The sequence below is a fragment of the Rhinoderma darwinii genome, chromosome 5 (assembly GCF_050947455.1).
Source record: "Rhinoderma darwinii isolate aRhiDar2 chromosome 5, aRhiDar2.hap1, whole genome shotgun sequence".
Classification (NCBI taxonomy): Eukaryota; Metazoa; Chordata; class Amphibia; order Anura; family Rhinodermatidae; genus Rhinoderma; species Rhinoderma darwinii.
The window spans coordinates 98,693,809-98,720,046 of NC_134691.1; positions in this window are offsets into that span (position 1 = coordinate 98,693,809).

Genomic DNA, 26,238 nt, shown 5'->3' on the forward strand with positions numbered 1-26,238 from the left:
ATTTGGCTTTTAGAGCACAGATTTTGCTGGACTCGTGTACATGTCGCATTTGCAGAGCTCCCTTAGGTACCAGAGTAGATTGGAAAACCCTGAGAAGTGACCCCTCAAGGCATTTATCATTTGCCTGGACATATGACAGGGCTCAGAAGTGAAGAGCATCATGCGCATGTGAGGCCTATTTTGGTGAGTTTCACAGCATTAGCCCGCAATGGCAGGAATCTAGGGTCAAATAGTAAAACATACCCCCAAGTAGTGAACTCCATTTTGGAAACTGCATCCCTCAAGGCATTTTTTTAAGGGGTGTAATGAGCATTTTGACCCCACAGGGTTTTTTTTTATTAGAAATTAACGCTCAGTGGATTGTGCAAAGTGAAAATTGCAATTTTCCACAGGTATATGCCATTTTAGTGCACAATATGTTGTGCCCAGTTCATGCCACTGAAGACAAATACCTCAAACTGCTAAGCTTGTTCCCCCGGGTATGGCGATGCCATGTATGTGGACGTAAACTGCTATTTGAGCATACTGTAGGGTTCAGAAGGGTGGGAGTGCCATTTGACTTTTAGAGCACAGATTTAGCTTGGTAGTAGTTCTATTTGGGGTTTTACTGGTATTTCAGTTTATAATGTGGGGGCATATGTAAGCTGTGCGGAGTACATCAGGATATAAGAGGAGGGTTTAACCCCTTAATGACCAGCCTATTTTAAACCTTAATGACCAAGCCATTTTTTACGTTTTTCCATCGTCGCATTCCAAGAGCTATAACTTTTTTATTTTTGCATCGACATAGCTGTATAAGGTCTTGTTTTTTGCGGGACAAGTTGTATTTTTTAATAGCACCATTTTGAGGTACATATTATTTATTGATTAACTTTTATTAACTTTTTTTTGGGGGGGGGGAATAGAAAAAAACCTGAAATGTTTCAACTCTTTTTCGCATCTTAAATCTACGCCGTTTACCGTGTTATATGAATAACACAATAACTTTATTCAGCGGGGCTGTTACGATTGCAACAGTACCAAATTTGTATCGTTTTTGTATGTTTTACTACTTTTACACAGTAAAAACGCTTTTTTTTCAAAATTATTTGTTTTTGTGTCTCCATATTTGAAGAGCCATAACTTTTTTATTGTTCCGCCGATGTAGTTGTATGAGGGCTTTTTTTTTGCGGGAAGACTTGTCGTTTTTATTGGTATGATTTTGGAGTAGATGCGACTTTTTGATCACTTTTTATCAAATTTTTTTAAAGTCAGGATTGACAGAAAACAGCAATTTTTCCATAGTTTTTTATTACATTTTTTACGGCATTCACCGTGCGGGTTAAATAATGTAATAGATTTATAGTCGGGGTCGTTACGGACGCGACAATACCAAATATGCGTAACTTTTTTACTTTATTTTGGGTTTTTAATAGTAAAGCATTTTGTAAGGGGAAAAAGTGGGTTTTTCTTTTTTTTTTCACATTTATCTTTTAATTAACTTTATTACATTTTTTTTTTACTAGTCCGGGGACTTTAATATGCGATTCTCCGATCGCTATTATAATACACTGCAATACTTTTGTATTGCAGTGTATTACTGCCTGTCCGTTTAAAACGGACAGGCATCTGCTAGGTCATGCCTCCGGCATGATCTAGCAGGCATTCATCACAGGCAGACCTTGGGGCTTTTATTAGGCCCTCGGCTGCCATTGGAGACATAGACACTCGGCGATCTTATCGCCGGGTGTCAGTGGGATGAGAGGGAGCTCCCTCCCTCTCTCCAAAGTCACTCAGATGCGGTGCACGCTATTGTGCACCGCATCTGAGGGGTTAAACGGGTGAGATCGATACTAATATCGATCTCACATGGCAGAGCATGGACGGCTCCCTGCTCTGTTTACTTTATCCTGATGCAGTGCCGTAAAAGGGCATATGCATCAGAATAAAACCCGTTAGTGGCCGCCGTATTGGTGGTCACTAACGGGTTAATAATGTAGTAAATAAATACTAATCCGCAGATGTGTGGCCAGTGTCACACTGATTAATAGTGCCCAATCTTATCTGCTTTTGGAACGCTATGCACATTTTGCATTGTCATATTCTGAGAGCTAGAACTTTTTTTTTTCTCCACCAGAGCTGTGTGAGGGCTTATTTGTTGCAGGACAATCTGTAGTTTTCATTGTTACCGTTTTGGGTTGCATGCGATTTTTTTGATCACTTTATTAAATTTTTGGGCAAAAAGGGGGACCAAAAACCAGCAATTCTGACAATGTTTTTTATTCTTTTTTTTATGGCCTTCACCGTGCGCTATAAATAACATATTTACTATATTCTGTTGGTCTATACGACTACTGCGATACCAAATGTATATCGTTTTTTCTTATGTTTTGCAGTGTTTGTACAATAAAATCGCTTTTGTTTCAAATAATTTATTTTTTGTGTCGCCATATTCTGAGAGCCATAACGTCTTTATTTTTCCTTTAAAAAAGCTTTGGGAAATCTTGTTTTTTGTGGGACAGGTTGTTGTTTTTAACGGTATCATTTTGGGTTATATGCAACTTTTCGATCACTTTATTTATTCTGTTTTGTGAGGTGTAGTGACCAAAAAACAACAAATCTTAAATTGTTTTTTATTTTATTTTTTTCACGGTGTTCACCGTGCGGGTAAAATAGCGTGATATTTTTATAGTTCGGGTCGTTAGGGATGAGGTGATACCAAATATGTGTACTTTTTTTAATGTTTTCCGTTTTTTCCTATAATAAAAGTCTTATTATTGGAAAAAAGGCAGTTATTATTTTTATTAACTTGAAACTTTAATTTTTTAACTTTTTTACAACATTTTTATAAACTTTTTATTACTTTTTGTTTCTCCCACTATGGGACTTGAAAGCATGAAGCTCTGATCGCTATTCTAATACACTGCACTACCTACATAGTGCAGTGTATTAGAGCTGTCAGCTAATCAATGACAGAAACCAATTAGGCTTCACCTCTGAGTGGGGCCTAATAGACTTCCGTAATTGGAGGCCATTGTTAGGCCTCCGTTTGCCATAGCAATCATCGGCACCTCCGCGGGTACCGATCGTTGCCATTAGCAACCATCAGGTGTGATCTAACCACATAGATGCAGCTATCGCTTTTGATCGTTGTATCTAAGGGGCTAATCGGACAAATCATAGGCCAACTCTGGTCCTGGTCATTGCAGCAGGATGTCAGCTGAGACAAACAGCTGACACCCACGGCTAATAGTGTAGGCTCTGCTTCTGCGCCTGTGCCATTTTCTTGGCCCTGATAGCAAGTCTTTTAGGCCCCATCTCCGGGCGTGGCCTAAAAGGCTTCCATACTTGGCAGACCGGAAGCCATTGTTAGGCCTAAGGTTGCCACGGCAACCATCGGCATCCCCGAGACCACGTCTCAGGGGTGCAGTCAGTCTAGAAACCACCTAGATGCAGCGATCGCTTTTGATTGCTGCATCTAAGGGGTTAATCAGCTGGATTGGAGTCTAGCTCCGGTCCTGGCCGTTACAGTGGGGTGTCGACTGTAATATACAGTCGACTCACGGCGGTGATGCCGCTGGCTCAGCTTCTGAGCCAGCTCCATCACCAACACGTACAGTTAGGTGGGGATGCGCTAATACACTAGCGCCCATCACGTAACGTTACGTGATTTTACGGGAAGAGGTTAAATCTTTCCTTAGTGCACCGAAAATTTAAGAAATGTTGACTAAAACAGGTTCGCCTTTCCTCCACAATACCATATAATGGGTGGAATTCATCTAACAAAATATTTGAAATTTCCTTTAACGTTCTATTCCCTAATACCTCTTAAAACATTGTCACTCCCCCACCTATTATTGCACTGGCCATACCGATTACCTTATTAAGCAGGTTTATCTCTGCTTTCCTGATGTTACCACCCCAGTATACCACACCAAAAAAGATGATGCTCATGACCACTGAATCATAAAACATATGCAACATTTTGTTGAACACATTAAAAGATCTCAATTTCCACAAGAAATACAACCGGCTCATAGTCTTCCGTTACACCTTATCTGTATTCTCACCCAAACTCACCCAACCATATCTTCATGGGCATTGCTTTGTGCAATGGTGCACAGTCATCCTGGAACAGAAAACGGCCTTCTCCAAACTTTCCCCACAAAGTTGAAAGCATTCAATTTTCAAAATGTCTTGAGGTGCTGAAACATTAAGATTTCCCTTCACTGGAACTAAGGGGCCTAGGCCAACCCCTGAAAAACAACCCCATAGCATTATCCCTCCTCCACCAAACTTTACAATTGGCACAATGCAGTCAGGCAGGTAGCTTTCTCCTGGCATTTTCCAAACCCAGACTCATCCATCAGACTGCCAGATAGAGAAGTGTGATTTGTCACTCCACAGAACATGTTTCCATTACTCCATAGTCCAGTGGTGGCGTGCTTTACACTACTCCATTTGATGCTTGGCATTGTTCTTGGTGATGTAAGGTTTGAATGCAGCTGTTCGGGCATGAAAACCCCAATGCAATGAATCTCCTGGCGCACAGTTTTTGTGTGGATATTAATACCAGAGGAGGTATGGAACTCTGCAGTTATCGCGTCAGAGTGTTCACGACATTATGCACTATGCACCTCAGCACTCGGCGACACCACTCTGTAACTTTATGTGGTCTGCACTTCGTTGCTGAGTGGCTGTCGTTCCTAAATGCTTTCACTAGGCAATAATATCCCTCACAGTTGATCGTGTAATAATGGTGGCATCCTTTTACAGTATCACGCTCAAATTTAGTGAGCGCTTTAAAACAACCCATTCTTTCACAAATGTTTGCACAGGCAGGCTGCATGGCTAGGTGCTGGACTTTATACTCATGGAACTGATTGAAAGACCTGAATTCAATGATTAAGAGGTGTGTGCTAATCCTTTTTTTTAGTATCCAATATATGCAAACATGTGCAACATTCTTTTGCAACTTATAATTTTTTGAAATAAATAATTATTTACTCACGATGCCAGCTTTGTACGTGAAACATCCCTAAGGATTTCTTGCTTTTAGAAAATGTTTTGATACATTCGATAACATTTTCTTCCAATCTGAGAACGCTGAGCTTTTTCCTCCAACTTTCACACACTGCCGCAATGATTTGGTTTGACTCCGCATGAGTAAGGGGGCGGACTAGAAACTTTGTGGCAGGGTGTGGAGGTTGGAGGAAACCTCGAAAATCCCTTTAAAGAAGACCTGTCACCTCTCCTGACATGTCTGGTTTTGGAAATAATTGTATCCCTCATGAAATAACAAAGCTGATGAACCTTTTCTTAGAACTATATGTTGTGCCATTCTTCTGTTATTCCTCATAGAAATTTCTGAATAAATTGACAACTGGGTGTTACCAGTTGGGGGCATGTCCCTTCACAGAGTGACAATGTCCATTCAGGGCTGAAAGAGTGAGATTGTGTAGGTGTCACGAGGCGGGGTGTGGACCCACTGGGCCGCACCGCGTAGCGGGATGGCAGCTAGCCAAACAGGTAAGGTACAGAGTCTATATTCCATAAAAGGGTACCTGAGACAATGTAGACAGAAGCAAGGCAGGCTCGGCTGGGACCAGGCAGCAGGTAAACATTAGGCGTGGAGTAGTAGAACAGGCGTGGAGATGCAGCAAAACACGACAACAGTTCAGCACGGCAGTAGACCAGGATGGTACTGATAGCAGGGAAACAGGATACAGGTACAGGGAACACTGGGAAGCTGGAAGACACTTAGGAGATCATTTGCAAGACAGACTAAGGGAAACAACAACAACGCTCAGGCTAGGATAAAAAGGGCGGTGACCCTCTTATAGTCCAGAAATTCAGGAGTTGATGATGATGATTTCCAAGTTCCCGCGCTGGCCCTTTAAGAGCGGGCACTGGCGCGCATGCACGCTCCGGGAGACAGGCTCCATACCCGTAAGTGAGTGCCAGCGCACAGCAGCAGGACGTCCATGGCCACGGTCGTCGAGGGGTAAGTTAGAATAACAGACCGTGGCCATAGACGTTACAGTAGGGATGAACCCCTTTGACAAGGGGAATGGTAACACCCAGCTGTTCATTTATTCCTAAATTTCTAGGAGGAATAACAGAGGAATTTCACAACGCAGATTTCTAAGGAAATATGTTTCAGAATTGTTATTTTATGGGGAATACAAGTGTTTACCAAAATAAATGGGTCAGGAGAGTTGGCAGTTGCAAGACACAATGGTTAAGTTCAACTTTGAGTTACTTGCAGTTAAAATAAGTTTTGCAGGAAAACAGATTGACGGGCTATTCTTAGGACAGTTCATCAATGTGTGATTGGTGGGGTCCGATCCCCTAGACCAACCCAAATCCGAAGAATGAAATAGCCATGGCACTTTCCCTTCAGTGTTTTATCCAGGCACAGTGACCCATATGTACATGCGGCTTTGCCAGATACTGCTGTCTAAGGCCCCATTCACACGACCGTATAATGTGTCCATAAATTGCAGGTTGTAATTATGGCCCACAATTACAGACCCATTGACTTTTATGGACTACGGACACCTTTCCGTATATTTATGAATGGCTGTCCGTGCCCTAGAAAATACAAAACATGTCCTTTTTTGGCCGTAATTACGGCCCGGCCTCGCCCATAGAAGTCTATGAATGACGCTGGCTTGAATAATCAGCATCACGTTCTGTTTGAAGAGTGCTCTGGAATACCGCCATTTGATGCTCAGAATCCCAAAGGAACACATACCATCTTGCCTGGTTGAGCAGGTAATTAAAAATGTGCCTCCAGTCATCAAAACCACGCCGGGGGAATGGCTGCAACGCATAGGGGGAAAGTCTGAAACCTTCATCTGACACGATGACGAATGGCGCTGGAGGTCCAGAAAATTCAGGGAGTTGTCTTAGTTCTAGAAGGACGAGCTGGTTGGACTGAAGCCGTTCATCCATTCTGGAAGCCATGAAGATGCCAGCATCCGAAAGAGCTCCCATAGGCCTCTATATCAACAATAACAAACCGGTAGTCGCTGTCTGCCAAGGCCAACAGCACCACCCAGAAAAACTGTTTGTAGTTGAAATATAGGGACCCTAAGTGAGGCGGCTTCTTCACACTATTGTGTTTCCCATCCAGCGTGCCGAAACAGTTGGGAAACTGTGCAGATATGTAGAAGCCCTCGGCAATTCGAAACCAGTCTTGTGCCTTAGGCTCTGGCATCTCCGACGTTCTCAGACTCAAAATGCAGGGATGCAATTGAGTTCAGGGTGACATGACGGGAATGGGCACAGGGGCAGCTACAGTTATACTACCTGTAGCTGGGTGACATGGCTGGAATGAGTACAGGAGACAACTGCGATTATACTACCTGTAGCAGGGTGACATAGCAGGAATGGGCACAGGGGACAACTAAGGTTATACTACCTTTAGCAGGATGACATGGTGGCAAGGGGCACAGGGGACTCTATGTGTTTTTACCTGAGGGTGACGTTGAGCCTTTCCTCCGGAGAGATGCACCGTCGCATGTTGGTGTCCTGGAAGGTGATTCCGAGCCGGACCGACGGCAGACGGTCAAAGCTGGAGATAGACATGCGGCAGAAGTTGTGAAACATCTCCGGCTACTGCCGCCGGTCATCGTACAGGGTATGGAAATGCCCCTTCCTCGGCCTTTGGGATGTCTGAGAAAAGAAAAAAGTACACAGCGCCACATGGTGCAAGATAAACCTTGATAGGTAGGGTAATGGATAGCAAGGGTAAGTTGTTGCACTCACCGTAAGAGCTTGTACTGGCAGGTACAGCTTAAGGATGTAAGCAGTGTTGTAACAAGGTTGTAGATTTCAGTATCCAGGTACCGGCAACAATGGTATTGCGCCGCGAGTGAATAGCAATAAAAAAGAATATATATGTTTAACACATATATGTTAAAACTGGATATTTGAGAAAGCCAATCTTATTGGCCTGATGAAGACGCATGTTCTGCGTTGAAACACATTGCCCTTCCTTTTATGCAATAAATCTACCATATGCATCATTCTACTATTCCAATTGGCCTTTGGGAGACAATGGGGTGAACCCAATACCTCCTCCTCTTCCTCAACAGTTCTTCTTCCAGCATAGCTTGCAGTCTGAATCTCCACAAGACAAGGAAGCCCAGAAGAGCATCATCTGCAAATGTGTATGACATTCTTGCAACAAAAGAAACACCAGAAACCAAAGCTATAGCAACAGAGGAATCCAACAGAGCTCTCACAGTGCAGAAATGCCAGACAAAATGTCGCCAGAACAATCATGTGACCTTTTTAAGGGGTTGGGACATGTTTGTGACATCATTTGCAGCCTCCTTCTTTTGCGGATCCATATATACGGATGCAATCGGGATGCAATACGGACCGTATTTACGGACACTGTTCAGTATATACGAATAAGTTGCTGATGATTTGTTGATGACTATAGAGCACTACAGATCCGTATTTACGGACAGTATTTACGGCTACGTTCGCGTGCATGGGGCCTAACTAGTCTTGCACACGACCGAGTTCGGGCCGCGAAAAACTATCCGTGTGTCGGCCGGATTTCCCAGCCTGACCTCGGTACATGTGAACGGGACTCCTGCCATCATAGATATTTATTGATGCTAGGAGTCTCTGCCTCCTCATGGAACTGCTGTTTTGTACTGAACAAAATTATACAGTACGGAACAGCAGTTCTGTGGGGAGTAAGAGACTCCTTGCATCATAAATGTCTATGATGGCAGGAGTCCCGTTCACCTGTACCGCGTTCGGGCCGGTAAAAACCGTCCGACACAGGGACCGTTTTTCACGGCCCGAACTCGGTTGTGTGCAAGAGGTGTAGAGATAGGCCTCTAATGTGTTTTCTCTGAAAAACACTTTTAGAAAATGAAATAGCGAGTATTATGTCTACTTCATATCACCTCTGTATAGATGCAATCTTAAGTTACTGCACACTGCCAGGATTTTAATGGATGTCATTATACTGTTGATAATGTTGTATATATTTCTTGAGGGTTAGTTTTGGAAGATTATTGGAAAGGGTGTCCAGTGAGCATTAGCAACAATAATGTTTAGAAGCCTTTCTATCACAGTTAAAAGCTGATGTTGCTATGTGTCCCAGTAAGAAGATTAAGTGGGCTAGAAAATAGTGAAGAATATTATATGTGAGAAGGCATATTGCAAGACATTGGTAAAGCAATAATTTATCTTGACCTGAGGTGAATAACTTAATAAATAAAATGTGAGACACAGAAAAGTACAGCTGCATTTTGTCTAGTCGCCAACAAAATAATGATGACACTTGTCCCTATAGAGTAATTGCTTAAATGTGTCAGCTCGAGTACCATTATGATTTTAACCCTCTGCTGCTGTCGAGGATTACAATGCAGATTTTCCAGTACCCAATGTTATTTTTATGTGATCTATTTTCAAATGCCATTGTAGGTTTTTATAGTATGATGAATGACTAGTTCACAACTGCTCTCAATTTCAAAACTTACTGTGGTAATTTACAAAGTATAAAATATGCTTAAAATTAATATTCCATGTATGAACATGTGTCTGCTTATCCTATTTGGAAATGCTTGTCTGAAATCTTTAATGTATGGTTAGATTTAAACTGGGAACACCTTCAGGGGCAGGAATTTGCAGAAGTGCCGAGGACCATTTGTTGATCAACAGGAATCCCGGAGGACCTATACCCAATGATCAAACATTGATGGTTTATCCTAAAGACACCCTTTAACTTTCATTTTCAGAATATGTTTGAATATATTAGCACTTATAATCAATATAATCAATGTCAAACAAACAATGCATGCCAGTGTTAAACCCAATTCATTGCTTATCTTGGCAGAAAAATCTATTTCTCACATTTTAACTTTTCCACAAACTCCTGCACACTCATTAATTTCTCTAAACAGTATGATACAAAAAATAGTAAAAAGTAAACCAAATAGAGTAGAACAATGTAGACTCACAAACATCTCCAGGCTTCATCAATAAGGACTTAAACTTTTCAAAAGATGCTGGGAGTTCAGCCTTGAAAAAGGGAAATAAGAATATTATGAGTGTCACAGGACAAATCATTGTCCAAAATAGGTGAATAAGTATAATTAATAAATAAGTTTAGTTGTTAAATAACAGAATCCTTCAAGGCTGTACACTTTTGCCAGCTAAAATACCAGGTTTGTCATCCACTATAGAACAATGGTGTCCGTGAAATGCCATTGCTAATAGATTCCCCATAGCAAAACTAGGGTCAAAACACTTTTACATTGACAAGCTAGCCCTGTTAATAAAACAAACTGAGTAATCGATGTCCTTCCTTTAAATCAGTTTCCATGATGATGATGGTTTCAATTCTGTTCCCTTGAACAGTAGCAGAGAAGGAGACCATAGTATTATCACTTCATCATTGACCATGTGTTTAGCTTTGGAACCTTCGTTATCAAGTTTATTAATCATATTGTCTTTTTTTATGAAAACTATAGGATAAGAAAACTATAGGATCACTGATAATCACACAGAGAACTGAGCATACTTTTAACAATGTGGACTTTTTTAAAGTTTACGTTTATTGTACTTGCGCTTTAAAATCTTTACAAGGAAAACAACAGATTTATAGCAAATATAAATACTGTAATGTTCTCAAGGTTTATTGGATTAAACCCGTAGAGCTATTAAATATCTAGCCAATGTTCCCTATAGTGGTTTTCTATCACAAATTATCTAAATTGTTCTTGCATTGTAAAAAAAAAAGTTAGAATAGTTTCTTCATCGGCTCATCTCCTGCTTTAAACATTAGAACGTTTATTGATTCTTGAGATTTCTCCTGCAGCAACACCAGTCCTTCATCTTCCAGCTGACTCTGTAGTGGCTCAAATGTTTAACCAAATGCTGAACACTCCCGCTGAAAATTTGCCTCTGGGAAGCAAAGAAAATGTTATGTCCTGTTAATACCTGGAAACTAAGTTTTGCTGCACAAAGGAACATAAATGATACAGGAGATTAATAGTGTTCCTTCTGCAATTTATGTAACCTAATTTGCATGTGGTATTGGGGTAATAATGGGGGGATTAGTGCTAACCATTTTACTGGCTAACACTATGCCCCACCTTAGTAATGGACACTATCAAACAGACAGCTGCCATTACTAAGGTGCTAATAAAGTATTGAAAACACAGACATAACTCCCTGTTCACACAGAATTTGTTGGTGCTGTTTTTTATGTGGAAACAGCGTCGGAATCAGCGCCATAAAACCCCAGAAATCGCAGTGCATTGATTTCAATGAAGGCAGAGGCATTTATTTCCTGAGAGGCTTTTGGCAGCTCGCAGGAAAAAAAAGTGATGTGTCCGTTCTTGCCGCGGTTTCAGCCTCTGGCCTCCCATTGAAATTAATGGGAGGCAGAAAAAACCTGCGGTGCTCGTTTCAGAGTGTTTTTTGTGGCATTTTTGCCTGTGGTCCTTGCATTAACTTCAATGGTCTTGTGAAACTCTTGCACCACTATGGTAGGGGCTTAAGAATTTTGTTAAGTGCGAGTCATCTATGAAGATTTTCTGCCATTTTTCTAGTGGCAGGAAACAACAACAGGTTCACCTGCGCCTTGTTGATGAATCTATTGCATGTTGCACTGGTATTAATACATTTCCCCCAATATTTTTTTATTGAGTGGTCTGTAGATTACAGTGACGAGCTTACAGAGTTCAGTGTTCATGTAGCGAAAGATCAGCGCTACATACAAAAAGCAAAGTCAGTTTGTCAAGTTCGAGTTTCACAGTAAATTAAAGTGATTCACATTTTGGAGATTGAATGGAAAGAGAATTTTTAGAGATTTTCTCATTTTTTATATTAGCTGAGCCTTTGGTGCAGATATAGTCATGTGCTTTCCCTGTACTTTACTGAGCAAACTTCATCGAAGAGTAAAATACAAAGTCTATTTCATTTTCCTTCAGGGAAAGTACTAGATCTATGAGGAAAACATGAGTTCATTATTATCTGATTTAAAATAAATTGTGATAACTTGAGATATTCCCAGGATATCTGGAAACAAATTACTATAGCATAATTTGGATTGACTATAGTCTTTTATATTTTATGCTATTTATAAATGTATACATTTATTTTATGACTTTATTTCATTATCTGTTGAATTCTAAAAATGAAATATATTTATTTCATATACAATTTTAATTTGTCATTATTTCATATAATAATAAGGCAATGTGGCTTGTCATATTAATTCTGTGGTAAACACAATATACATTTCAATGGAAAAAATGAAACACTTGTACACACTACACAATTTATGTCTCATGAAACAGAGACAGACCTATTGAACTTCTTTACATTGTGTAATTTAGAACCCAAAATCAATCTAAAAACAGCTGCCAGTTATCAAGGTCACTGTGATCAAATTAATGAAAAATACACCAACTAGAAGTACAGAAGTCAATTACAATAAGCGCTGGTTACTATGGAGATACATTTTTACATTCATCTTCCTTTCAATCTTGGGGCATATTGCAGTAGAATGAATAGTATATATATTAGAATTTAAGTTATTTACAGATTGTGTGTTTTTGTATATAAATTGATAAACTTTACTGTTCAGAACACCCCCCTTTCATCACAGCAGTAAGTGGGACCATACCAAAGACAAAATAAACTCTTCAGGGGTTCACTTTCCAATTAAGATGATCTTTCAGAAGCAGAACTCATTAGCTGCACACTGTCTGGTATCACACATGCAATTACTCATCCTCTCAGCATTCCTATTGGTACTTCATTACCTTTTGTGCTGTTTAGGAATAGATCAAGGACTTCAATTAAAAGCGCTACCAACAATAAGACCATCAACATGAAATTCAAGGAGAAAAGGACAAACACTTTTTTTCAATATTTTTGTTATTAGTGAATATAATTATATTAGGATTTCATTGTTTTGAAATGTATTCAATTAAATCAAAATATTGTATATAATAATATCACCAAAAGATAAGATTGAGGCTGGCGCATGAGCATCCCAGAGCTTAATTAAAAAAAACTCACAAGCTTATTACTGTATAGAGAATACAAGCTGGGATTTTAGCTGGGAATAATAGCTGGGACTTTGATTCCAGTACATTTTACTATACAGTACATGGATATACTAAGAATCGTGCACACACACACACCCACACAATTCCAGAATGGGCATCAGATCAGGTAGGCAGAGGTGTAACTTGAAGCTCCTAAAAAATATGTAACCATGTCCCCCACCTGTGCCATTTATAATACTGGTGTTTACCCTTTGCAATTGGGCCCTCTTAGTCACCAGGGCCCGGTTGCAACTGTTACCTCTGCACCCCATATACACCACTGGCTGCATGGTTTCATCCAGTAGAGAATAAGTGATGGTGGGTACTAATGTTCAGTAATAAAGCCTTACCCATCACCCTGAAACATTCAAAGGGTATTTGACGAGATTGAAGCCAGGATTCTATTTTCCCACACCATACACTGCAAACCATTCTATAAGGTTCTTGCTGTATGCATATGGCCGTTCTCATGCTGAAACAGTAGAAGACATTCTTTGAACTGTTACCACATAGTTGGAAGCACACAGTTCTGCAGATTGCCAATCCAGCCAAAAGCATGAACTGCAGCCCAAGTCCAAAATTCTTCTTCTAGAGGGAATCCTGATGAAGCCTGAGTCAATACCTCAGTCAATGCACGGCATTGCAAATTATGATTTCCAGCATATTGTTACTAAACCACTGAATGAAACCTAATCCATGAGACTGCTAATGTGCTGATGTTGCTTCCAAAGGTAATTTAGAATTATTGTGTTCATTTTGTGCACTATGTATTTCAACACACAGTGACCGCATTCTTTAATCTTGTGTGGACTAAAGTTTAGCTTTTTTATTTTTTCATTTTATTTTATTACTTTTATTTAGTACAATTTCCAATACAAAATTTCCAGATATATAGTTACTTCACACGTTATTAAAGCACAATACAAATAACAGTTTCCCCCCAACTCAAGAGAGAGTAAAAACAGAGAGCAAAATAAAAAAAAAATATATTTTTTTTCTTAATTTACTTTAATATAAACAATTTTTTAACATCTGGCGATACCTCATTACGCCATATTCCCCATCACTGAGAAAATGCTTTAGTTGCTTTCAGATTTTTACATGAAACTCCCTCAAGATAGAAATACCTTAGGACCGTCACCTTCCATTCCTTCTATCCCAGGGCTTCATTAACGATCCAATGTCTCAATGTTATTTTCTTTGCAATGTATAAACTACAGCCAAGTGAGCGTTTTTGGGGATTGTACAAGGCTAACCCCGTATCGCATCCAAGTATACATATAATTGGGTTGCAGTCTATCTCAACATTATAGATTTGTATTCGAAGCCTCTATATCCCTATCCAAGTATCTTCTTAACCTTGGACAATTCCACATCAAGTGGATCAAATCTCCCTGCGAGCCCTTACATCTTGGATATCTATCCGTTTCTCTATATCCCAATTTTATTTTTCATTTAATCGGTGTATAATGAGTATAAGATAAAAAGTTGGGAGGCCCTTTGGGAGGGGAATATGGACAACAAAGGAACTACCGTATTTTTCGGACTATAAGAAGCAGTTTTTAGCAAGAATAAATCTTGCTAAAAAGTCCCTGCGTTTTATAGTCGGCAGTCAGGGGACCCGGCTGTGCCAGGCCCCGTGACCGCTCCTTACTTAACCCCTTCCCGACCCGTGATGTGCCAGCACATCATCGAGCGGGGAGGGGATGATGTATGGAGCGGGCTCACGCGCTGAGTCCGCTCCATACACTGGAGGTGTCAGCTTCTGACACACTGCACTAATGGCTAGGAACAGTGATGGCGCTGTTCCTGGCCGTTTAACTAGTTAAATGCCACGGTCAATAGCGACCGCGGCATGTATATTGGTTTTCCTATGAAGGACATTTATAAAAAATATCCACAGGATATGTCATAAATGTCAGATAGATGCGGGTCTCACCTCTGGGACCCGCATCTATCTCTAGAATGGGGCACCCTAAGCCCCGTTCTATCTTACCCGCCTCCGCTGTCTTCCGGCCACTTCACTTCCTGGTTACTTGGTCGAGTTACGCAATTTCTGCAACTCCCATAGAACTAAATAGTAGTTACGGAAACAGAGTAGCATGCTACGCTGCTTCTGTAACTGCCATTCACTACTATGGGAGTTACGGAAATAGCGTAGCTCAGCGAGTTACGCTGTTTCCGTAACTTATCCATGTATTGCAGTGTATTGTACCAGCGATCTAATGATCGCTGGTTTGTCCCTCAGGGGAACTAATAAAATGTGTGTAAAAAAAAGATAAATAAATATTCAGGTGTGTAAAAAAAATGTAAAGCTTAAAAAAAAACATTTCCCATTTTTCCCCAAGCACAATGTAAAAATAAAAAAATGATAAAAAAATTGGTATCGCTGCATCCGTAAAGTTCTTTTACTTATAGCATTCCTGCAATTCTCCAGGGATGTCCTGTGATTTATTTAATCCCCAACCCCTCCACTGAGACATTTAACTTGCCAAAAAGTACATCTGAGCATTTGGGATAGATAGCCCCCCCCATCTCTTTTTTTTTCTGTAGGGTATACAATTTTATTTTTGCATTATGACCTTTCCATATTATATCCTTATAGATTGCGTCTATTGTTTTAAAGATTTTGTAAATCAACCATATTGGACTATTTACCAAGGCATATAAAATCTAAGGATAAAGCACAAATCTGTGACCAGATTTTAACCTTTTCTCTAAATTTAGTTAATAAAGGTTTTATATTCAATTCAACATATTCGTTGATATTTTTAGAGATGTTTATCCCCAAATATTTAAATGAAATGTTGCAAATGGGGAGGGGCAGAGCACCATCCATTCATGAATTATCTAAGTTCATAATTAGACTTTTATCATTATTGATCTGTATACCGGAGTACCTTAAAAATGTATATGTTTTTTACAAAGCTCGAATCAGTGATATCCCCTTGTCCTCCAGAAATAACATTAAGTCGTCTGCATATAGCATGATTTTTTCCTCCATCCCTCTCTGTCTAAAGTCGTGAATACCCATATGTCCTCTTATTGACGCAGCCAGAGGTTCACTTGCAAGGGAAAATACAAGAGGGAACAGGTGACACCCCTGACGGGTGCCTCTACCAAGCGGGAAGTTCAATGTTTTTTCTCCATATATTAAGACATTTGCCCATGGTCTATGATATATTATTTTAATCCATTTTCTAAATACTGGGCCAAAACCCATCCTCACAAGAAAATCCTGAAGGAAACTCCACACGACCGTGTCAAAAGCCTTAGAGGCGTCTAAGGAAACCAAAAGGCGATCAGCAGAATCCAGAGAGGTGCCCTGCATATTCATATATAGTCGACAAATATTTTCTGTAATGGATCTATTGGGCATAAACCCTGCCTGGTCTCCATTTACCACTTCTCCAATCATTTTTGCTACTCTATTAGCCAATACCCTTGCCAATATTTTAATATCCACATTTAGCTAAGAAATTAGTCTATATGAGGTAATTTCCTCTATATCCTTTCCTGGCTTTGGAATTGCCACCATTGCTGCCTCATACATTGAGTCTGGAAGATCTCAAGATAAACAGGCATTATTAATTGTTAATAGCAACATGGGCAAAAGTGTCTCCTTATATCTGTTATAGACTTCAAAAGGAAGTCCATCCATCCCGGCACCTTTCTACTTGGTGCTTCTTTTATTACCTGCTGTAGTTCCTGTAATGATATTGGTTCCTCCAACTTTTCAACACTGACTCTAGAAAGCAACGGCATACGCAAGGACTCCACATAGTCTCTACAGTTTTCCTCTGTTTATGAGGTTTGGGATTGGTACAAATTTTTATAGTAGTGAAAACATTTTCTGAGCATCTGTTAATTTACCAGTTTCTGAGTTAATGAATTTAATATTTTTATTCTCCCTTTTTGTCCCCACCTTATTTGCTAACCATTGACCCATCCCCCCTCTACTAGATAGTTATGTGCCTCAAAACATTTTTTGCTTTTGTGCTTTAGATAATAGTGAATCTAACTAAATTTTCTTTTCCTGTGCATATGGATGGTCCAAAAAATTGTTTTCATTTTCTTGAACTTTATCCTTAATTTGTTTTTCAATTGCATTAAAGTGTTATTTTAATTCTACATATTTCCCTGTTCAAATGTCCCCTTAAATGTGCTTTACTAGCCTCCCATGTAATATTTTCAGCTGCCGTCCCCTTATTAACCTTATAAAAGAATTTAAGTGCTTCCTCAATATTATCGTGAATATTTATATATTCTTACCTGTGAGTTTAATTTCCAACTTCTTCTTATAAAAGTGTTTTAGTGCCAATATTAATGCCAATCATAGTGATCTGAATCCACTCTAGTCCCATGATACGTGTTTTCCATTAAATTGTATGCCCCTTGATTCCCTATAACTAAATCTATCCTAGTTAGTAAATTATTTTCCGTTTGGATTTTCCGCCACTGCTCCAACCATTTCAGTTCTTTCAATAATTTTTCAAATATAGTCAGTTTAGACTCATTCTTCACTCCTACATAAAACTGGTCTTTATGCAAATCTACAATGCTATTAAAGTCCTCTAACAGAAAAAAAAGTATATTTATCTCTGCCCACAAGAAATTCCTGAAATTCATAAATCACCTCATACGCAAAGGGTGGTGGTATATATACTGCCGTTCAAAAGTTTAGGGTCACTTAGAAATTTCCTTATTTTTGCAAGAGAAGCACAGTTTTTTTCAATGAAGATAGCATTAAATTAATCAGAAATACACTCTATACATTGTTAATGTGCTAAATGACTATTCTAGCTGCAAATGTCTGGTTTTTAATGCAAAATCTACATAGGTGTATAGAGGCCCATTTCCAACAACCATCACTCCAGTGTTCTAATGGTACATTGTGTTTGCTAACTGTGTTAGAAGGCTAATGGATGATTAGAAAACACTTGAAAACCCTTGTGCAATTATGTTAGCACCGCTGTAAACAGTTTTGCTGTTTAGAGGAGCTATAAAACTGACCTTCCTTTGAGCTAGTTGAGAAACTGGAGCATTACATTTGTGGGTTCGATTAAACTCTCAAAATGGCTAGAAAAAAAGAGCTTTCATGTGAAACTCGACAGTCTATTCTTGTTCTTAGAAATGAAGGCTATTCCATGTGAGAAATTGCCAAGAAACAGAATATTTCCTACAACGGTGTGTACTACTCCCTTCAGAGGACAGCACAAACAGGCTCTAACCAGAGTAGAAAGAGAAGTGGGAGGCCCCGCTGCACAACTGAGCAACAAGACAAGTACATTAGAGTCTCTAGTTTGAGAAATAGACGCCTCACAGGTCCTCAACTGGCAGCTTCATTAAATAGTACCTGCAAAACGCCAGTGTCAACGTCTACAGTGAAGAGGCGACTCCGGGATGCTGGTCTTCAGGGCAGAGTGGCAAAGAAAAAGCCATATCTGAGACTGGCTAATAAAAGGAAAAGATTAATATGGGCAAAAGCACACAGACATTGGACAGAGGAAGATTGGAAAAAAGTGTTATGGACAGACGAATCGAAGTTTGAGGTGTTTGGATCACACAGAAGAACATTTGTGAGATGCAGAACAACTGAAAAGATGCTGGAAGAGTGTCTGACGCCATCTGTCAAGCATGGTGGAGGTAATGTGATGTCTGGGGTTGCTTTGGTGCTGGTAAAGTGGGAGATTTGTACAAGGTAAAAGGGATTTTGAATAAGGAAGGCTATCACTCCATTTTGCAACGCCATGCCATACCCTGTGGACAACGCTTGATTGGAGCCAATTTCATCCTACAACAGGACAATGACCCAAAGCACACCTCCAAATTATGCAAGAACTATTTAGGGAAGAAGCAGGCAGCTGGTATTCTATCTGTAATGGACTGGAATGCGCAGTCACCATATCTCATCCCCATAGAGCTGCTGTTGGAGCAGCTTGACCGTATGGTACGCAAGAAGTGCCCATCAAGCCAATCCAACTTGTGGGAGGGGCTTCTGGAAGCATGGGTTGAAATTTCTCCCGATTACCTCAGCAAATTAACAGCTAGAATGCCAAAGGTCTGCAATGCTGTAATTGCTGCAAATGGAGCATTCTTTGACAAAAGCAAAGTTTGAAGGAGAAAATTATTATTTGAAATAAAAATCATTATTTCTAACCTTGTCAATGTCTTGACTATATTTTCTAGTCATTTTGCAACTCATTTGATAAATATAATTGTGAGTTTTCATGGAAAACACAAAATTGTCTGGGTGACCCCAAACTTTTGAGCGGTAGTGTATATATATATATATATATATATATATATACACAGAATATATGTATATGTACATATATATATATACATATATATGTATATTTATATATATATATTTATATATATATATATTTACAATATATATATATATATATATATATATATATACATATATATATAGCTGCTATTATACATTCAATGCCTCCAATACAAGTTGAAAAATACATATCACCCCTTTTTGTCTGATTTCTGGGATATCAGCTCAAATTATACTCCTCTACAGACAAGTATTGACACTTCTCTTGAAAAGGGGGAGTACATTGAGTGAAACTGCACCTGTATCCAATTTTCTGCATTCTATTGAGAGTCCGAGGTTAGATGAGTTTCTTGTAGGCAGATTAAAGGTGACCTCTGTTTCTTTAAAAGATCAGAGATAGCGGTCCTTTTGATCCTATTTTCCATCCCTCGTATGTTCCATGATATAATCTTAACAGTCATATTTCATAAGACAAAGAGACAAAAAAAACTACAATTGCTACCCATTTCCTCGATCCCCCACCCCCTCAAAAGTAACCTTAAAGGGTTTGTCTGAGATACCATGATATTTTCAAAAAGTGTTTCATACATTTCCCCTTATACAGACAACAAAACTAAAGCAGTATTTTTAAAAAAAAATCCACTTATCACATATCTTCTTTGAATTTAGCGCCGTTTGTTTACATGCACTCCAGGTCCGGTTTGTTGATATTTCCTTCTGATAATACTTATTTTCCCTGCATGCATTGCAGGCTGTAATGAGTGTGCATGTACGGCCTACCAAGAGTTCATATGTGCTGTCCTTGCTTAACCCCGCTGATATCCTTCCCTGTACTTGTGTTTCCTTGCTGACATTCTTCTTTTATTGCACCCCAACACCTCCCTAGATGTCACACTCCCCCTCCCCCACCTGTACCTAGCGCTATTGTACGTAGCGCTATTGTACCTCTCCGAAGGAGCGGAATCCCACTGTGGTCGTGGATTCCGCTCCTGGACGCATCGCTTGATGTCTCTGTACATATATGGACAGAAACATCAAGCGATCCGTTCTGGACCGGAATCACCGGCAAAAGTGGCGCTATGTACATAAAGGTGTGAGGGGGGGGGGTTTCTACAAGTGGCTGTGTGTCACTTCCTATAAGGGGCTGTGTTTCTTTACCTACAAGGGGCTGTGCTTCGCAGGTGCCGTCCTTGTTCACTGTGAACATGCACAGGCGCGCCAACAGTTAACAACTACATAGGCTGGGCGGGCACTAAAGAACAAGCACCCGTTGAAACAACACGTCATCAGTGACATGTTGTATACCATCCGAGGTCTCTCTGGTCCGAGACCATGTGATGGGTATACGACACGACAGTGGAGGAGGTTGAAAACGTGACGTCGGAGCTCATAGTGGAGAACCGAAGCAAGATTGCAAGGGTAAGTATATTAAGAAATTGTAAATATGTGCAATGTGGTTGTAAATGTAAAAAAAAATAAAAAATCTCGGACAACTCCTTTAAGATTTTCTATGTAAATGTTCTTCCCTTTTCTACTTTCTTTTTTCTTCTATTACTATTATCCCCATGGTCACTATCCCCCGCCACCCCTCTCCTCCTCCTTCCCTTTTTCATTTTATTCTGAAAATCTTCATATCTAACTTCCCCTCTAAGTTTTCTTTATTTGAGAGATAAACTGTCCATCCAGCTGAGGATATCTTCTGGAGCTTCAAAGAATTTTTTAGTTCCTTCCCATATGATACTCATCTTTGCAGGATACAACATTGAGTACTTGATCTGATTTTGCTGCAGTCTCTTTTTGACAAGGATGAATTTACTCCTTCTTTTCTCTGTTTTCTGTGAGAAGTCTTGGTAAATAGCAATTCTTTCTAAATTAAAGATCAGAGTCTGTTTAACTCTTGCATTCCTGAGTATCTTCTCACGATCCTCAAAGCTTAGCTTAACTGTGCTCCCCAAGAAACACACCTGAAGAGGTGTGTGAGAGGGGAAGACATTTTATGAACTAACTTATTCAAAAGAACGCAATGTAAGAGAGTGTTATGTTGAGCTCTTCAGTCTATGGAGGTTATATGGCTTTTATATCTGATTTTATGCACCTGGTCATGATGGTTGAAATTGTCAAGCTTAATTAGAAGCTGGTAAGGTGAAACCCTGGGTCGGGCTGACTTTGCATGCCACGTTTTTATATGCTGATTTTAAAAGTTTGTTTGTAAGTACAATAAATATTGTGTTTTTTGTAAAATACTTATGGCGCTACTCTATGTGTTGTCTCCTTCTTAGTAGGCTTATGGTAACATCAGATTGAGCCTGAGACATCTGTAGAACTACTGAGCCCAGCATTTCACTGACATCTGGTACACCAGTAATACTGCATCTTTACCTTTCCTCAAGACATTTAACCCCTTAATGATCAGGCTTTTTTGCACGTTAATGACCAAGGATTATTTTTTGTTTTTTCACGGTCGCATTCCAAGAGTCGTAACTTCTTTTTTATTCTGTCGACATAGCAGTATAAGAGCTTGTTTTTTGCGGGACGAGTTGTATTTTGTAATTGCACCATTTTTAGATGCTAATAAATATATCGATTAACTTTTATTAACTTTATTTTAGGAGAGAATTAAAAATAAGCAGCTATTCTAGCATTTATTTTCACGTTATAAATTTATGCCGTTTACTATGCAGCATAAATAACATGTTAACTTTATTCTATGGGTCGGCTTGATGAAGGGGATACCAAATATGTAAAGGTTTTATATGTTTTGCTATGTTTGCACAATAAAAACCCTTTTAGAAAAAAATACTAGTTTTTGCATCGCCGCATTCCAAGAGCAGTAACTTTTTTATTTTTCCGTCAATGTGGCCGTATGTGGGTTTGATTTTTGTGGGTCAAGGTAGTTTTCATTAGTACTATTTTGGGGTACATAGGACTTATAGATTAACTTTTATTTAATTTCTTATGGGGGGAATGGGAGAAAAGAGAGAATTTTGACGTTGTTTTTTGAATTTTTTTGGACGCCGTTCATCCGGCGGTTTAATTATAATATGTAATATATAAATATGTGTATGTGTTATTTGTTTTGACACTTTTACTAAATAGAACAACTTTTTGGTTTTATTTTATTTTGACTGTAATTTTTTTTTTCACAAACTTTATTTAACTGCTTTACATTTTTTTTTAGTCCCACCATGATCGCATATATAATGCTTTGGTATGCTTAGTATACCAAAGCATTATTGCCTGTCAGTGTAAAACTGACAGGCAATCTATTAGGCCATGCCTCCGGCATGGCCTAACAGGAATTTGCTGAAGGCAGACCTGGGGGCCTTTTTTAGGCCCCCGGCTGCCATGGAAACCCGACGGCGCTCCGTGATTTCTTTGCGGAGGCGCCGATGGGGTGACTGAGTGAGCTCCCTCTGTCAAACACATTAGACGTTGGCATTTAATGGGTTATACTGCCGGAATCGGAGCGCGCTTCGATTCCGGCAATTGCGGCAGGAGCCAGGCTGTGTATAACAGCCGTCCTCCTGCCGCTGATCACGTGGATACACTGGCAGTACCCACGCGATCAGAGGATGGATATATTCATGCTTTTGCGGGAACTAACTCCTGCACAGGACGGATATATTCGTCCTTTGTCGTAAAGGGGTTAAGAGGAGTATACTTTCAGGACTATTGGACTGATTTTGGAGATTCCTTAGGTAGTTTTGAGCTGCTAAGTATTTATTTTAATTTATATAATAATTAGAAAAATTTCACGAAATGAACAGCACAATGATATTTTGCAACCAGAATGAAAGGCTAAAGGACCGTGAATGGAAATCATGCTACAAAAGAAGGACATATGTAGTTCGATTTAAAAAAATAAAAATAAAATTGTGGTATAGACCGTTATTCACCCATATACTGTGCTAATATTTTTACTCCTTTCTCAAGAAAAGTACCATAGTTCAAATTAGCTACAATATATAAAGACAGAATGTAAGTACAAGTGATAGTTGATTACACTCATTAAAAATCAATGTAATTTATATAAAATATACAACATGTAAGGAGCTTCTATGACATTGAATTATACATACAATTACATTATTTATGATTATCACAATAAAATAGAATTAATGAATAAATATTGCACCTGTGAAATAATAAAAGACTTCACATAATCAAACCATTCACCGTGCATCATAAGAGGCTCCTGTCGCAAACAGATATATAAAATGCATTTTCTATAAAGAAACTGTGCTCTAATTTATGCCATAGAGTATCTTTATAGAGAAAGGGACACTGTGGTTCCTTCAAAAGTGTATAGTGTGCATGTTCAAACTAGTTGTTAGGAAAAAGGCGTGTAGCATGTGCATAAATAGATCAATAAGGAGGTAAAGTTGTATAAGACAGGGACGCAAAGTTCCACACTTAAATAAAGCAATTTTTTTATTATGTGCTGACAGGGCAATAATACATGGAGAGCCAAATCGAAAGAAAAAAATTGACATAGGGTAAAATTCCAAATGGCATATCACGGGAGGGGTTGAAGGCTATGTACCGGGCTTTTGTAGGCTTTTCAAATTACCATCCCATCTAAGTTAATGAACTTATATGTGATCGTAATTATAATGATCCTGTGCGCTAGAGACGCACATGACCTACTCTCAGCCGACTTGCCAGTCCACTACACTGACTAATTTTGTTATACAAACAGCATCTAAGGATCAATAGTCAAATCTTCTTACATTTCAGAAAGGCTCCAGAATAGGAGACTAAACAATTTGCCCTGCATCTATGCACAGTTTATAGGATGTATTTCTGGACATATAAATTGACAAATCTCAAGTGTAGATGGTGCATCCAGATCCGGCCTTAGGATATATGGCGCCCTGTGCGTCATTTTCTTTCGGCGACCCACCCCATCGTAAAAAAATTCCCCCTTAAAAGAGTATAATTCCGCCACACAGTACAATGCACTTTTTAGTGCCCCCACACAGTATATTGCCCACCACACAGTATAATGCCCCTTTAATGCCCCCCACAAAGTATAATGCCACTTTAGTGCCCCATACAGTATAATACCCCCATAGCAATATGCACTATAATGCCCCCATAGTTGCCCCCACAGTATAATGCCCCTTTAGTGCCACACACAAAGTATAATGCCACCTTTACTGTCCCCACAGTATAATGCCACCTTTTGTGCCCCAATCACAGTATAATGCCACCTTTGGTGCCCCCACACAGTATATTCCCTACTTTAGTGTCCACCACGCAGTATAATGCCCCCTTTAATGCCCTCAAACAGCATAATGCCCCTTTAGTGCCCCCGCAGCTGCAGAGTCGCCCGGGCCGGTTTTAGACAAAATGTGGCCCTGGACAAAGTTAAAAGTGGGGCCACAAATGCTGAATTATTGTATCAATAATGCAATCAATTCAGAAAGCGGTGTGCAGAGAACTGCATCGCTGATTTCTACTGCGTCTAGGAGTGTTGCAAAGCATATGTCCCCCATCCCTCACAAAAAAATTATGCCCCTCTCTCACAAAAAAAATATGTATATCGATATGTACACACACACACACACACATACACACACGTACAGTTATTAAATCATACCACTATACCAGATTAAATATTACCTGCATGCTGTTATTGAACACAACTCACTTGTAATGATGGGGATAGGGAAACAGACAAGTGAGCCCTAATCTACCCGCTACTCAGTCCCTGCCTACTTGCAACGACCCGCCCTAGGCGACGGGGTACAACTGGGCAACGGTCCCTACACTCAATAGGTGCACGACAGACAAACAGACAAGGGTACAAAGAATCAAGGTAAATGGGGAAGTTGCCCACGGAACACCGTGAGCAACAAGCGAGGTGAACGAGCCGAGTCAAACCAGGAGATGAGCGAGGTACAAATACGCAGAGCAGAAGAGTGGTCAGAAAAGCCAAGGTCAAGCACAAGCAGAGGATAAGTAGTACAAGAAGCTGCAGCAGGGCCAGGAAACCAACAGAGAAGAATCACAAGCAAGGAGGAACAGGAAAGGCAGGTATAAATAGACAGAGGGCGGGAGCTAGCTCCGTCTGGCCAGGCTGTGATAGGCTCTCCCACTCCTAAGCCTGCCATCCTGAGTGGTGGAAGATGGAGTCAGTCTCACAGACATAGAAGCAGGTGCAGACTGATTACCTATGGGCGTGGATATAGAAGCTGTGCCTGGCAGATCCTTAACAGTACCCCCCCTTTTATGAGGGGCCACCGGGCCCTTTCTAGGTGGACCTGGTTTATTGGGGAAACGAAGGTGGAACCTCCTGACCGATACCCCAGCGTGAACATCCCGGGCGGGTACCCAAGTCCTCTCCTCAGGCCCGTATCCTCTCCAATGGACCAGGTACTGGAGGGAGCCTTGGACCATCTTGCTGTCCACAATCTTGGCCACCTCGAATTCTACCCCTTCAGGGGTGAGAACAGGGACCGGAGGTTTCCTCGAGGGAGCCAAGGACGGGGAGCAGCGTATAAGGAGGGAGGCATGAAACACGTCGTGTACTCGAAAAGATGGGGGCAACTCCAGTCGGAAGGAGACAGGATTGAGGACTTAAATGACCTTGTATGGCCCTATAAACCGGGGAGCAAACTTCTTGGACGGGACTTTAAGGCGCAAATTTTTTGACGATAGCCACACCAGATCCCCGACCATAAACAAGGGGTTAGCAGAACATCTTCTATCTGCCTGAGTTTTTTGTATGCTCTGGGACGTCTCTAGGTTCTTCTGAACCTGGGCCCAGAATGTGCACAGTTCCCGATGAACGACCTCTACCTCGGGATTGTTGGAACTACCAGGTGAAACGGAGGAGAACCGTGGATTAAACCCAAAATTACAGAA